Genomic DNA, 16,196 nt, shown 5'->3' with positions numbered 1-16,196 from the left:
ACTGGCTGGCTCAGAGGTCAACTGGAACCCACTCACACCCTCTCCCAGGGGCTGTAACCCCCACGTATGGACACCATAAATCTTCACAGGGCTTCTGGTGAAACCCTTTGCTCGAAGAAACGATGTTGTTCAATTTTTTGGGGCTGTTCCAGTTCGGAATTTAAATACTGAAACAGATATCTCAACAAATTTCAGCAGGATCCTTTAACCACAAAATGGTAGAGTTTTCAGTTCTTGGAGAAGTAAGGAGTGGGGCCAGCAGAACTACCACTTTGGACTAGCCCTGGCCTATTTAGGAACCTACTTGATAGAATTACTTGGGAGGCCATCCCGAAGGGTAAAGAGGTCTGGGAATGCTGGAGATTCTTCAGAAGGAAATCCTAAAGGCACAGCAGGAACAGGCCATCCCCATGTGCTAAAAGACAAGCCAGAGGGGGAGGAGGACCTGCCTGGCTGGACAGAGAGCTCTGATTGGAACTCATGAAAAAAAAGAGCATTTAACCTTTTGAAGAAGGGGCAGGTGACTCAGGAGGGTTACAAGGATGTTGTGAGATTATGCAGGGAGAAAATCAGAAAGGCCAAAACCTACACAGAACTTAATCTGTCTATTGCTGGAAGTACAGTAAAAATTGTTTCTGTAAATGCATTAGCAACCAAGGGAGGGCTAAGTAGAATCTCCTACCTTTATTGGAGGTGGGGGGAAATATCCAACGACAAAGGATGAGGAAAAGGCTGAGGTACTTAATGCCTTCTATGCCTCAGTTTTCAGCAGTAAGACCAACTGTTTTCTGGGTACCCAGCCCCCTAAGGTGGAAGACAAGGACAGAGAGCAGCGTGAAGACCCCATAATCCAAAGGGAAATCATCAGCAACCTACTACCCCACTTAGACATGCACAAGTCTATACAGGATCCATCCAAGGGTACTGAGGGAGCTTGCATCAAGCCAGTTTCCAACATTTACCAGCAGTCCTGGTTAACTGGGGAGGTCCCAGTTGACTGGAACTCAGTAAACGTGATACCCAGCTACAAGACAGACCAGAAGGAGGATCCTGGGAAAAACAGGCCTGTCAGCCTGACCTTGGTGCTGGGGAAGGTCACGGAGCAAATTATCTCGAGTGCCATCATGTGGCACATGCAGGACAACCAGGGGATCAGGTCTAGCCAGCATGGGTTTGTGAAAGGCAGGCCCTGCTGGACAAACCTGATCTACTTCTGTGAGCAGGTGACCCACTTAGTGGGTGAGGGAAAGGCTGTGGATGTTGTCTTTGCTGGACTTTAGTAAAGACTTTGACACCATTTCCCCTGTCATTCTGGAGAAACTGGCTGCTCATGGCCTGGACAGGTTTTCTCTTTGCTGAGTTAAGAATTGGCTGGATGGCTGGATCCAGAGAGTGGTGGGAAATGGAGTAGCATCCCACTGGTGGCCAGTCATGAGTGGTGTTCCCCAAGGCTCAGTCAGGGGGTCAGTCCTGTTTAATACCCTTATTGGTGATCCAGATAAAGGGATTGAGGCACCCTCAGTCAGTTTGCAGACGACACCAAGTTGAGGGGGAGTGTTGATCTGCTGGAGGGCAGGAAGGCTCTGCAGAGGGATCTGGACAGGCTGGATCGATGGGCTGGGGCCAAGAGCATGATTTTCAACAAGCCCAGTGGTGAGGAGTGGCTGAGGGAGCTGGGGATCTTTAGCTTGGAGTAAAGGAGGCTCAGGGGGACCTTATCACTCTCTATAACTCCCTGGAAGGAGGCTGTAGCCAGGTGGGGTTCTTCTTCCAAGTAACAAGGGATAGGACAAGATGAAATGGCCTCAAGTTGCGCCAGGGGAGGCTTAGGCTGGGTATTAGAAAATATTTCTTCATGGAAAGGGTTGTCAAGCATTGGGACAGACTGCTCAGGGAAGTGATGGAGTCACCATTCCTGGAGGTATCTAAAAGATGTGATAATGAAGTGCTTAGGGACATGGTTTAGTGATGGACCAGGCAGTGTTTGGTTTACGGCTGGACTCGATGATCTTCAATGTCTTTTCCAACCTAAACTATTCTTTGATTCTATGATCTAGGTTTCTCAGCTTCTTTCTCATCCCCAATTGCTTTCTCCTTCGAAGCCTAGCCATTTCTGCAAAGGGCATGTCCTTCAGGGCAACATTTTATGCCTTTCTTCGTGTCTTTTTTTTAATCTGCTAATGTAAACTCAGCCTGTGACAGGCTTTTAGCATGACTATTTCTGTGATAAGCTGTTTAGGTTTTTTTTTCCTTTGGGTTTTGCCTGTAACAAAAATGATTTACCACTGGGAAGCTGTTCCTTGCCTGTTTTTTGTCCCAAATTTCCTGTCTCTTGTCACCTTTATTTTTCATTTCTCCTAGACACCTCTTTATGTGTGTTTGCCACTGCATCGATCAAGCTGGTGTTCTGAAATTTTTCTGGGGAAAAGACATTATTTCCCAAACCATGTTGGGTGGATCAAGAAAGCAAGCAGAGTAAGCGGAATTTAGACCAGCAGAAGAACACAGCTCCTTTTGTTCAGGGAGGACATTAAGATAAATCTTCCAAATCACCCCCTTCCAAATATAAGCTGAGTCTGCTGACATAAATCAGCCATCTTAGCTGCTGGTAAAGGCTTTGTAGTGTACATAAGAGCTGCTAAGTGGAGCTGACTGAAGTGCTGGTGGTTTGGCTCAGCTGCTGTACCTCAGTTCAGTAAGGTCACCACTCTCTTCATGCAGCGTTTCTGCAGGTTCATGAAGACCCCCAAGGGAGAGATGCTCTGCAGTGAACCTTTTTTGCATTTGTTATTTTCACGTCCTGGGTGTCTTCTGGCAGCGCTCATCATATGCATCATTGCTCAATTCCAGCCTCTCGTGTTCTCAAGTCCCTTTACAAGCAGGGTGGGATCTGGCTTGTGGAGCTCGGGGTTGTCTGGGCTTGAGTGAAGTGAATCATTCTCACAGAGTAATCTCCCTTCACCACTGATGCTGAACTGCTGCAAGCTGTTCTTATTCAGCAAAGTACATAAGCCAATTTCTGGCTCTATTTCTATTCAGCAGAACATTTAACAGTGAGTTTAATATTAAACTCATGCTCAAATCCCTCGGCTTATTAACGGATTTAGGTGAATGTCCACTCTACATCACTGAATGAGGCAGGGATTAATTACAAGGAAAGGGGAGCTTTGCAGAGCTCAGTTCAGGCAGAAAAGTGGTGCAGTCTTGCCCCAAGGCTTCCCTCTCCTTCAGTTGTGCACCCCACAGTTTATCCTGAGGGCACGGTGTTGATGTTAGAATCTTGTTCATTGAGGGACACTTTCGTAGTGTTGGACTTGCCTGGTGAAATGGCCTGTGAGGTTGCTCAGGACTGTGGTGAGCCTCTCAACTCTGCTGGCGTGGTGGCAACTGGGTGATCTCATGTGATGGGCAGAGGGAATCCCTCTACACACCCAGTTTTTCTCATCTTCTGCTTCAGACAGTAGAGGTGGAGGATGCATGTGAAGCACAACGGGCTGATCTGGCAGCTTTTCCATAGCAGATGTCACGCGAGCTCAAAAAAGGATAGAAATTGAAACACTTACTTGCTGCAGTGTGTTTTTAAAAGTGAGGAGTTGATAACTCCATTTGTACATAGCACAAGAGCAGTTTGGGCAGGGCACCACAGGCCTACTGGTCTCTGTGAAGGGGATCTTCCTTTCTGTAAAGATTGTAAAGATTCCTCACTCCCTATTTACTCATTGTAGAAAATGCTGACCTGCTGATGTTTTTAGAAGCATGCTGTCCTCACAAAGTCCTATGATTTCGACAGATCTCTTCCCCTATGGTAGGAGGTGACATTATATTCAAGAAAGACCTGGAAGTCCCTGAGAGGTTGTGGATGTCCCATCCCTGGAAGTGTTCAAGGCCACATTGGATGGGGCTTTGAGCAACCTGGTCTAGTGGAAGGTGTCCCTGCCCATGGCAGGGGAGGTTGGAACTGGATGATCTTTAAGGTCCCTTCCAACCCAAACCATTCTATGATTCTTTAATTCTCTGACTGATGCTGTCAGTCTCTGGGTGCTGACAAAGAGCCCAACTCTGTGGGCACAGATCAAACTCTCAGTATTTGTACTTCATTTTTCCCACCTTTATAATGGGAATAATAATAATTGTTAACCTCACAGCAGTGTGGCATTGTCTGTATTTAAAAAGTGCTTAAAACAGATAGTCTGAGCACGCTTGGAACTCCATTTAATTGCTCCTGGACTTGAATTTAGCAATTGGGTTTTCCAGTGTTCCCATTCTATCCATTAGCCTGAGAAGTCTGAACCCCCGCTGACATGCAGTGGCAATAAGGGACTGACCTGTGACTTCCAGGTAACAAGTGACAGGGTGAGAGGAAGTGGCCTCAAGTTGCGCCAGAGGAAATTTAGATTGGATATGAGGAAAAATTTCCTCACTGTGGAAGAGTGGTTAGGTATTGGAACAGGCTGCCCAAGAAAGTGGTGAAATCACTATCCCTAGAAGTGTTAAAAAAATGTGTAGATGTGGTTTGTAGGGGCATGGCTTAGTGGTGGATTTGGCAGCTCTGGGTTAATGGCTGGAATTGGTGATTTTAAAAGTCTTTTCCAACCTTAATGATTCTGTGATTCCAAGGGTGCACATCGGAAGCCTTTCCTTCAACTGAGTGGAGTTGTGCCATTGCCAAGCTGTGGCAAGGAGAGGAACTTTATCACAGACTGTTTTGATTCGTAGAGTGAAAACACAGAGCTTAGTCATCAAAAACGGGGGTTAGTCATCAAATACAATCATCTACCTTCCTCTTAAAATATAAAAAGGCTTAAAAGTTTGGTGAGGTTTACAGGGCATTAAGAAAACACCGCTATCACAATTGCCGGCGTTAATTCTCATCAGGTTGCCTTCCTTCCCCATTGGGTGCAGAGACTTAAAGCTTCGTGTCTGCTGCCAAATGCTTTAACCCTGGTGCCCATAAAAGGTTTTCTGCTGTAACTGTCTTGTTATCAGACCACCAATGTCCTGACACTTCCTAGTGATTAATCCTGTGTTGAAATGAAATTAAGTTTCCATATATTTGGCAGAATGACCCCAGGACTTCCTATTTGGGGAATACAAAGAATAAAGCATCTGTAGCCTACAGGAAGCCAGAGTCTCTGATTTCCTGCAGAGGCAGAACAAGAACAAACAGGGAACACATATTTCACCGTGGCAGTCGAAAGCGCACGTAAGAGCCCTGTCGGCCCCCATGATGAAAACAATTAGAAGGGGGAACATCCCTGGTCCCAAAATTATTTGTGGGTGTTTTGTTACATGCACAATATGCCATTAGAAAAATAGATGTAACTCAAGTTAATGTTTTTTCCAGGTGACTATTAAGCTTTCCCTTGGCATGGGTTTTTTTTTTGGTTTACACTGGGGATATTGTTCTTGTCAGGCGAGTGAGTTTTACATGGCTGTGCTGGGCTCTCCAAATCCGTTTGTGCTTCAGAAAACACAGGGATATTTTCTTTGATGGTTTTGTTTAAATGAGCCATGCCAGATCCAGGCTGATATAAACTCCAGTGAGAGGTGCAGGAGGAGGTGATAAGGCAGCAAATCCTCCTTACAGCCTAGCTCTGACTTGTGATGAAAGGTGTGTGGGGAATGGGAGGCACCAGCCTTCCTTCTGGGGCTGTGCTGCACAGTGTCCCTGAGAGAGACCCATTGCTGCCTCTACACTGCGGTTTAGCAGCTCTACACCCACAAAAGGAAACTCTTCCAAGTGCTTCCAAATTCCTGCTTGCACCTTGCACTAATGGGCATCATCAGCTTTAAAATTAACCCCTCTCTGAATAATGCTTCTACCTGAATGCATATACTTGTGTGTGTGTATCTGTACAGATAGATGGGTGTGTATGTATAGACAGAGAAAAACCCATTCTGTTCACCCACAAGATTGTTGGAGTTGTCTTGGTTGATGCTGTATTTTAACCACCTCTGCCCAATGGCTCTCACTCCCGTTTTGCCAGGATCTGTGGTACTGTTCCTACTGGTTCTTGCCAAAACGAATTGCCCTATTTCTGTCCTGCAAAGATACCATGTTACCATTACCACTGTGTCTAAGAATATCTTGTTTCCTGCAGTTTTACATCAGTCAAGCCTCTTTCAATTCTTTCTAACCCAAACTGGAGTGAAAGAGAGGGGATCCACATGCTGGAGGGTGTTAGGCTTGGTGTGCTTCCCCGGGGAAAGGTCTGACCAGTGCCTGGTTAAGACAGCTGTCCTTCAGCAAGCAGAAATGGGATTCCCTGGAAACTTGCTTGTCTTGGCGTTTTTAACAATGTAAACTGTTGTCTTCCTTGGAACCATGACTCCCTATGGGGAACTGGTTTCAAAGTTTCGGACCTGAGAGAAAACTTGAAGCCTCCAAATGTGGTGTTTTTCTGAAAGGGCATATTTAACTTTTTGTTAGAGTTGTTAGCCTTGGAGTGGATATTTCTGTAGTCTTGAAATTGCCAAATGCCTGAGGAACACAGGAAGTGGCTCACAAGTCCTTACTGTGGTGACATTGAGACGATCATGTTATATCAAACAAGTCCCAGGAGAGTCTTAGAGAAGTGAGAGTGAACTAAGGACAAGTTTATACCACAAAATGCTTCTTGCCACTGAAATGCCAGGAGCAGTGGGAATCAAAGCTGGTCTGCAGCATTTACTGGACTCAGTCTAAATGCACTAACTTGGTGACTGCCTGCAGTTAATAAGCTCTTTTTCTTAATTCATGTGCATGTGCCTGTCATTTGGACTCTTGTTTCTGCTGCAGTTTGGTAGAATGCTCAAGGAGTACCTGTTTGTGCTGAAATCTGCAGGGTTTTGGGGTCACAGCAGGGAATAAGGGCATTCACAGAGAGAGACTAGATCCACAAGACTCTCACACTGAAATTCTGTGTCTGCATTCTGTTCTCTGCCCTGAGTTTTACAAGGCACCGTGTGTCCCTGTCTATGCCAGTGGGTTGGTTAAGTCTCTCTCAATTATTCTAGAATGGGTAACAAATAGACAAACCCCAGGCAGTGCTGCCAGCTCTTGTGATTTTTTGCCAGTCATGCAATATTTGCTTTTTGTTCTCTTGGCTTTTGCTCCCAGATTAACGCAATGAAATTCCTCTTCCCATTGGCAAACAAGGGGAGGGGAACAAAAAGCACTCCAGGTGTCACGTCTACCTGACAGGAAAGGAAAGCCAGGACCTGTGACCTGGGAACCCCCAGGTTGTTAGAACTGAACTCAGACACGTCACCCCCATGAAAGCCACAGCTCCATCACTGCACTGTGGATATGGTTGTAAATAATCCCTGCTCAAAATCAGAGCGACAAATGACTGCTCTTCTCTCTCACTGACGCCCACCACCATCCATGTATTATCTCATCACTCTCTTTTCTTACAGTTGTGCCTTTCTGCCAAGAGCTGCTGGGTGTTTTTCTGCTGTTCCAGGGGAAAGCCTTCAGGGATAGTGCTCCCTTCTCCACACAGAGGTGCCCACAGCCAGATGCAGCAGGGCCCAGACTGAGCCTGGGGAGGAACCCAGCCAAGGCAGATCTCTTCAGACAGGCAACTGACCTTCTTGGCAGCTCCAGCCTGAAGAGAACCAAGTGGAGAGGCCAGGGATACCATGCAAGATCTTTCCTCAGCAAATATGGGGTGCTGCTTGGCTGATGGAAAGGTCCCTTTAAGGAAAAGGTAGGCGGATTGCAAAGGTTGCTGCATACGAACTTATCTTGTTCAGCAAGTTTATTCTTGCTTTTATTCTCCTCCTTCCTGTTAAAACCCACCATTGTGAGTGATTCAGTGAGTCACAGACGTGATGCATGTCTGGATATGGAAAAGTCATTCTGCTGCTGCTCCTGTTCCTTCTGTGAGCACATCAGGTGTAAGCATCTCCTTCCCTTCCTCTTTCACCAACACCAAGCTCTTCTGGCTGTGGCTCTCAGCATTCACTTGATGAGAAGAACTAGCGACTTGTGGCCCCGCTGTGACTAACACTGCTTGCTTTGCTGTAATGTAGTAAGAGCACCTCAAGATGCTGTTTCAGTGTGAATGACTGCAAGTAACTAAACCTATGCATTGCCTTGACAAAAATGCAGGAATCTGAGCTCTTCTGCTTCAGTTCTGCACAAGGATAATGCCATGGAAGTCGTTATTGCTGATATCTAATGTGCAGCAGAGATGGAAAATGCTGTGATTTTTTTTCTCAGTGGTGTAACTCTCCTGATGTAATCATTACATAAGGATTTCATCAAAATGACTGCTGTGTTTACAAAGGCGTCAGTAAACAGAGAATACCCCTGACAGGTCAGAAGTGATAACATTTTCCTGACACAGCACATAAATTGCCAAGTAAGTGTTCTCTTCATTTGCATCACTTTTACCCCAACGTAATTCCATTAATTCGACAGTTACAGGAGGGGTGTGGATCTCCCGGGAGGAAGCTCACCTTTACAGTTCTGGAAATGGATGGCATGTGGGTTTCCAGCAGCTGAGCTGTGATTGTTCAGCAGAAATTAGCTCTGCACAGAGCTGATGGAACTGCACACAACAGGGTCATTAAGAGGAAATGGGCAACCAAATCTTGTTTGTATCGTTTCAGAGACCACTTAGAGCTGGAAACCCATAAATGAATGACAGGATTCTTTGAGGAAAGAGAGTGTTAAACTTTCTACCCTTAGCCAGTCTCTAACCTGAGTAGGGACTGCTGTGGCAAAAAACTTTAGGATATCTCAGGTCCATCCCTTGCTCGGTGACAGAGGGATTAGCTCAGAGGAAGGTCTGACCCTGAACTCTTATCCTATCCCCCTTGCAACACTGTGCAAGGGATGTTTCTGCGTTGCCTTTTCACAATGTGACCATATCTCTTGTGACCATATCTCTTGTATTCATATTCATGTCCCTTGGGTCTGAAAAGATGTTTTTCTACATACAGTTAGAAATTTGTAGATTGCTTTAAAGCTTTTATCCCAGAGAAATGCACTTAGGAACCAAACAGGTTGCTGGCTGTTGTGTGAGCTTGCCTTGTAGTTTATACAATGCCTGATGCAAATTGAAAAACTTTGAAGTTTGAAGTTCTGGTCTGCACTGTAGGTTTGGCTAATAGAAAGCCCTTCTGTGCTTCAAAGCTTTCCTAAGATGTCAAACATTTTGAGTTAATTAGGGTTAGAAGAGGTTTCACAGTTTGAATTTGTGACAGCAGAGAGTCAAATAAAGCTTTGCTTACAAAGTCTCTCACTTGGAAATACCTACAAAGCTGTTCAGTGTTAATTCCCAAGTTTGCTTTACAATTTTTGGGTAAACATTGTCTCTTCTCTCAACCTCTACGAAGGAGCTCTTCCAGGTCTTTGTTTGCCTTCCTTTCACAGCACAGTTTGTCTAGGTTTGGTGGGGATTGTGCTAACCTTGCCACCAAGTTTGCAGGAAGACTGTCAAAACACTTTCTACTTGTGCACTTTGAGATGATTGCTAACAGAGGGCTGGAGTTTTAAATATAACAACAGCACTGATATGATGACTTAAAAATTTACAGATGACTTCTGACAAAGCATTTGGAGCACTGAAGGAGGTTCACCACTTTTGAGTTGAAAAAAGCAATTCAAGATTGTCACCTGAGCTAGGTGACGTTGTCTTGGTTGGGTTTATTTCTGATATTTCTGCTAGTCCTATTAGAATTTTACAGAAAAGATCTGCAATCCTTCTTTATTATTAGGGACAAGACACTAAAACTCAAAAAGAAAAATATGTCTTGGGGCAATGCGAGCCTTTAAGACAGATACAATACCCTTTGTCTTACCTGTTGTTTTGGACTGTAGAGAGGCAGGTCTCATCCCCACCCAATGAGATAGAACTGAAGAAAATCATTTCTCCAGTTCCAGTTGGTGTCCTTCACTCCACCAGGATTCTGTGGGATGGAGCCCAACACCTTTTGGGAAGTCTCCTCATGATTGTCCTCTGCACTCTGGCAGCTTCCCCTCTCTTCCATGACCACGTGCCAGCACACAGCCTTTTGCACAAGCAGTTGCCATCACCTGTGCCTGGAAAAGGAATTCCCCCATCCCCACATCCTGCTGTGTTTGCTGCAGTGCAGGGTTTCCACCAAGGCAGGCCACAAGTCCTGCTGCTGGAAGCTGCAGTCCAAGGCTTCCCGAGAAGCTGAGAGCCTGGTCTCACACTGCAGCCCCCAAACCTTGCCAAGCTGTGCTCCCAGTGCCACTAATGGCTTATATCCAAGTTGCAACTTTTTAGGAGGTGCAAGTGGATTTGTACATCTTGCGTTCCCTTGGATGGGTTGGAGCCCCTGACTGCAATCCCAGCATCTCCCACTGGCTGACTGGAGACATCCATCCTGCTCCACCACAGGAGAGGCCATTCCATGTCCTGTTTTTATCAGACATACCAGAGGCACTGAGATAACAGAAAATAAGGCAGAACTGGGGACCACACCAGCCGTGAATCACACTGACGATATTTGAATCAGTGGAGCTCCCCTCGCTTCCATATCCCAGGTTGGGGGCATGTTCAGCTCTTCCTAAAGCATTTGTCCCGCAGTAAGGCAGAGGAATAAATGCATATAAATAATGTAATACCCATTACTAGTTCTTGAGATACTTGAATGGCATTTCAAGGCTAGAGCTTGGGATTTTGTTTGGATGGAGAACATTGCTCCTCTGTTTGCTTTTTTATTTAAATGATCACAGAATGAGATATTAAGGTCTTGTCTACACTGGAAAAAAAAAATACAATAAACTGTTTTATATCACAAAACCAAAGCAGACAGCTTCATGCAGACACCACTATGTGACATTAGAGTCTTTTATTGATTTCACTTATGCCTCTTGGGAGTAGCTCACATTTAAAGTCAAATATAAAAGGCCATTTTCATACTGGAATTTCTGTAGGGAGGAGATGATGGTGTAACTGCACCACACGTTACAAGTAACTAATAACACTTTGATAAGTAGACAAGGTCTTTGAGATTGCATGAGGGAGTGATTCCAGATCTGAATCTTGGCCCGAAGACAGGCTTGAGGCTTATTCCTACACGTCAGGCCCTCAGCTGGGGTAAGCTGATGCTACTCCATTGATTTTTGAAAAACTAAACCAATTTCCAGCAGAGGAGAATCTGCTCCAGATTTCCCAGCTGCCCTATCAAAAATCTTCTCAGAGTATTGACTGGGGAAAGAAAACAGGCCTCAGCCTGATATGAAAGAACATAATAGACCTTTAATTTAATTGACTTAATTTTATTGGCAGCCATTGAATGATGAAATGAAAACAGATGATCTGGATGAATAAGAAAAGGTTAGATGGGAGTAACCCATTAGTAAATATCAAGGCATCATCCTATTGTCCTCATTTAATAAAGGAACGGGTCAGTAAGTATCATCATAAACATTTTTACATTTTAGTGGAGATTTATTTGACATCATTACTAGCAGAGAGATGGATCCTTGGAACAGCAAGTGGTGAAACAGCCTAGCAGATGAGAAGCTAGTTCCTTTAGCTGGCATAAAGTAGCACAGCTCTACAGCTTGACCTATTTAATTCCACCTTTTTTAGCAACTGAGCTATTACTTTGGACTACTGTGGGATATTTGATTTTTTTAAAAAAACTTTTCTTTGACAAATCTTCCAAACTTACGTCTTCTCTTGCCTATCTCTAATGTCTTAAGCCACGATGTAACTCGATATACAGTGTACCTGAGAGAGAAAGATTAGTAGAGGTAGTTGAGTTTCTTCTCAGGACTACCCCTTTCTCTTTCTCCACCCCAGATCTTCCACTTTCCTCCCAGACTGGGTGCTGCCAACCCCTGATGATCTGGTGTTGTGCTTGCTGGCTCCTGAGAGCCAACAGGTCTGCAATGGCTGGACTGTGAACCTGGGCAAGTGGAAGGACACAGGGCTCTGTGGAGTGGGCCAGAAAAGCAGGTTGCTCACAGCCCTCCAGGCCCAGGAGATTGGGAGGGGATGGGCTGCTTTGGAAATAAACCCTCCACACGTCAGACCTCACCCGAAGAAGCAGCTTCTCCCTGACCTTGCTCCAAAATGGTCCCCTCTCATGTGCCCTGCAGACAAGCCTTCAGCTGTCTGGGTCTTCCTGGAAGTCCATCCAAACAGGATTCAACAGCCACACTAAAACCTCATCCAAGGATGGGAGTACCCTGAGGGATAGAACAAATATGATATGACAGGAAAGAGACAAAATTCAGATAAGATGCAGGAAAACCAGACATGACTCCTCACTTAACTCCTTATAACTCACTAGTGGTGGGTGACACTTGTGCAGGAGAAGAGTAAATTTTAACAGAAGGTTGTCCGGACCAACTTTGAAAAAAGCTCTTCTGAATCTCTACCTGCAAATAAATAATTCAAAAAGAAACCCTAAAAGTAAAAAATAAAGAAAGGCTTAGATTTTTCTTCATTTTAGCTGGACTTGGTTAGAAATAGCTACTCCAGTACTGCAATATTTTTTGTGGTTATATATGCTGGGGTTTCATTCAGCCCTGTAGGTGCAAAAGCTGCAGATTCAACTTTCTTGCAAAGGTGGCACCGGGTTGCCCAACCTGGAGCTCTCATTGAGGAACACCAGCCTCATTTTCCATGGCTGTAATCTGCCCAAGGGCTGCCCCACTTCCCCTCACTTGTAGGGACAAGGCCAAACCCTGTATGAGCACCCTGGGCGCTCAGGAAGTCCCCAGCACCTCACACTACTACCCTTTGCATGGGTTGTCTCATTCCTATCCCAGGGGATACACATCCTGCTGCACACCTCCTGTGTGCATCCTTTTGTCCATGTTTCCAAGAGAGTGGTTGGTCCTGCCTTGACAACCCTGGGCCAGCTTCATCATTTTGTGCCAGCTGCTGTCCCCATGTACCTGCCCCAGGTCTCTGCTGGGGATTTCTGGCTCCATGTAAGAGGCTGCTTGTCCTCCAGCTGGGATGGTGGATGCTGCTGTTGTTCCTGTCAGAGCTCCCCTATGGCTATGCAAAACTGGGAGTGCTTAGGCTGTGCTGGTTTCTGCTCTGATTTTCATCTCCCCCCTCTCCCCAGCTGCACTAAAATGCCCAGACCTGTCCCTGTGCTTTCAAGGTACCACTCCCTTCCAAACCTGAGGGGTAAAAAGGCAGAGCCACCAGTGAGAGCACCAACAGGGCACCCAGTGACACCATACGAGCTGGGCTGGTGCTCCATGGAGCTGATCCCACAGAAGCAACTTATTTTTACAGTGTTCCTGCCTTTTCTCCCAATATCTTCCTCTTTGGCTTAATGAGCAGAGCCCTCACAGGCTTCACTGTGTGCTTGCTCACAGAGAGCTCACAAAAATCAGCGTTCATCCTCTGGTGCTGTGACCAGGAGCAAGGAGAGGATATTAAGGACTCTGGTTTTGGGGAGACCACACTGGCAGCTTCTCTTGTCCCAGAGCAGAGGCAGTTTACAGGCATTGTCCTCTCTTCCTGAGGAGCAAGACTGCTGAGGGCAGAGTTATGTGATGTCAGAGTGGCCCCTCTCTTATCATATTCCTACAGGGCAAAGCCCTAGCCACGGCAGAATACACCTACTGCTGTGAGATGAGGTGTCAGAACCAACCTAAAAATCCAGACACTTTCTCTAAAGAAAATCCCAAATCTAGCCCCTTCTTACCCCATTTCAAATATTTTAGTTTTCAGCACTTAACAACAACAACAACAACAAAAAGAGGTGAAAAAAAATCAAGATTTTCCTGGGAAACAAGTTCTCAGTGGAATCTTTCTTTCTGGTCCGTAACAGAATGTCTTGTAGGGGACTTCCCTCTTTGAATCCTGGCATCAGCACCAGCCTGTGGTGCAGGATCAGGACTGCTTTGCCTGGCTCCCAGAGCTCCTGCCATCCGGTTGAGCTCCACAAACTGTGCCTGGTGCAGGGTGGGCTCCACAGAGGGAGGGCTGTTCCCTGCACTGTGCCCTGTTATGGAGGAAAAGCAGTTTGTATCTTAACACGCTTTGCCTGGCAGGCATTTCAAAGGCTTCTCCTCTGAATCAGGGCTGCAGGCACTGCCTACATTTCCTTTTTACAGAAACTGGCAGGTTGAGCTATGCAAAATTCCTTGATCCTGTTTATCTGCTGTCTCCTTCCCAAGAGGCACAATGCTCCTGTGGCCTCTCCAGGCTTTCCTCTATGCCGTTAACTGAGTTATATTTGCCCATTTGAAGGACAAACACAGGCAGGGTGAGAGGAGGGCAACCAGTGGCCCTTGGCATGCCAGACTTTGGGATTTCAGTGTGCAGTAAGGCAGGTAAGTGCAAAGGGACCATGCCCCTTTAGCCTTTCCTCAACTAATTAACTCCCCAGCAAATGATTTGTGTCCAGATCATGTGTTGTGCACATAAAAATAATCCATTGCCCAGGATTACAAGCCCAAAATGAAGACCTTAAGGGAGGAGTGGTGCAGGTCACCCTCCTCCTTGCCTGTTCCTGCTGCCCTGTGGTCCTGAATGGGCAGGAGGAGCATGGTTTGGGGATGCAGGCAGGGAAGCCAGGGTTACCCGCCTTCTGGGCCAAAATCTTGATCTCAGTGCCCTGAGGTGCTCAGTGCAGGGATGCTGCTCTGTGCAGCTGAGTTTTGTAGTCCCAAGGATAATGAGAAAACAAATCAGCTCTGTCCTTAACCTCTGCACAGGGAAAATCACTTCTGTGCTTACCAAGTTGGAGCACTGGTCTGGTCCTCAGGGGTTCTGCTGGGCAGCACCAGGTTGTCCATGGGGGACAGAAAATGAACTGGGGGGCTGAGCAGGGGTCGAGGGGAGGTGGTGGCAGCAGGTTGGGTTGTAAAGGTAGGAAGAGAGGCACTGCTAGAGTGGAGGAAGAGGAAATGCTCAGGCAAGGGCAGCATGAAGGAGGAGGAGGAGGAGGAGGGAGGAGAGTCTCATTTTTGAGGAATAGCCTTTGCCACGGGGAGCGATGCTCACCTCCTCGGCTGGGACTGCAGATCGACAAACCTCCGCGTGGCTGCTGTGGGTCTGAAAGCCTCTGAGGTGCTCATGTCTCACCCCGCTCCCCTCCTGGCCTACAGGTGGTCTGTGCAGGCATCCCTTATCCCGTGAGGTCCATGGTGGAGGTCCAGGTGATGAATTTCGAGGTGCAGATCCTGCTGATGAGCACAGTGGAGCACTCCCAAATTGGGGCTGGTGGCACACGCAGGTGCACGTGGTGCTCAGCGAGTGTCGGTGCCGAAATCTTGACTTTGCAACCGAGTGCTGTCCTAGCAAAGTTTGCGTGTGGGTATTGACTGAGCTGGGATCCTGCCTGGATATGATTCACCTTCCTTCCCCCTCAAGGGAGGTACATTGTGGAACCTATCACCAGGCTGGCAGCAGCTCTGGTGAAACACTGACTGTCTTCTCGTGGGGCTAAGGAGGGAGGCCACCTCAAGTACGCTTCTAAAATCAGCCTCTTTCTGTTATTTACGACATAATTTTGCGTAACGAGCGTTGCTCATGAGCCTGTTCTCTGGGATGCAAAGTGAAGGACCATATGTCATGGTTTGGACTGCCAACACATCAACATTGCAGTCGTTTGCAGACTGTTTCATATTTCTTTGATTTGGGAATGTGTGTAATTAGCTCCCCAGAACAGCCGGGTGGAGGAAACGCGGTCTGTTATTTAGGCAGAATTAGCATCCTTGTTTTCTGTATTGTGATCCTTGGCTTCCCAGCGCTGTTGCCAGAGCAGTGCTGAGGCATTCATTCCTTGAACCTGCCTTGGTTGCAAAACTATTTCTGCTCCTTTGCTAGGCTATCCCGAGGACCCACAACTGGTATGAGACGTGCTGATGCTGTAATTAGTAAATATCCACCGCAAGCGACAGCAAAAGATTTATAACCACCACTGGAGCTTTCTGCAAGAGCAAAAGCACCAAAGCACTTATGGCCACCACCAGCACAAGGGTTTGCTGCTGTTTACTGTGTTTTTCCCCAGCCTCCCTGCAGTGTCCAGCCAGCATTTCCTACCCTTTGTGCCGCAGATCTGGTGAATAAATCTTTACTGACCTGTCATGGCAAGAAGCTGTGTATGAATGTGCTGGTGGGGAAAGACTTATGTTATTTTAGCAGGTTAACAAACCCATACAGGCTGTGTGCTGTTAGCATTTGGCCTCCTACCAGCCATATGATCATTCTGTTACCCTTTCCTTTCCTTTCCTATTCCGGTGGTCTGTGCAG

At 46.4% G+C, this 16,196-nt stretch overlaps 1 long non-coding RNA gene across 2 annotated transcripts; it reads left to right on the top strand.

The window, feature by feature from the left end:
- Positions 1-7,197: 7,197 nt before the first annotated feature.
- On the top strand, positions 7,198-12,412 carry LOC113948313. 2 transcript variants are annotated; one of them, XR_003528092.1, is made up of 3 exons: positions 7,198-7,691; positions 8,207-8,348; positions 11,772-12,412. It is a non-coding gene; the product is annotated as an uncharacterized LOC113948313 (long non-coding RNA). The 2 variants fall into 2 exon arrangements; XR_003528099.1 differs by lacking the exon at positions 11,772-12,412 and adding an exon at positions 9,812-11,237.
- The last annotated feature ends 3,784 nt before the right edge of the window (positions 12,413-16,196 follow it).

Source organism: Corapipo altera, unplaced genomic scaffold (assembly GCF_003945725.1).
Source record: "Corapipo altera isolate COAL_440 unplaced genomic scaffold, ASM394572v1 0, whole genome shotgun sequence".
Lineage (NCBI taxonomy): Eukaryota > Metazoa > Chordata > Aves > Passeriformes > Pipridae > Corapipo > Corapipo altera.
This window is presented reverse-complemented; position numbering and strand designations above follow the sequence as displayed.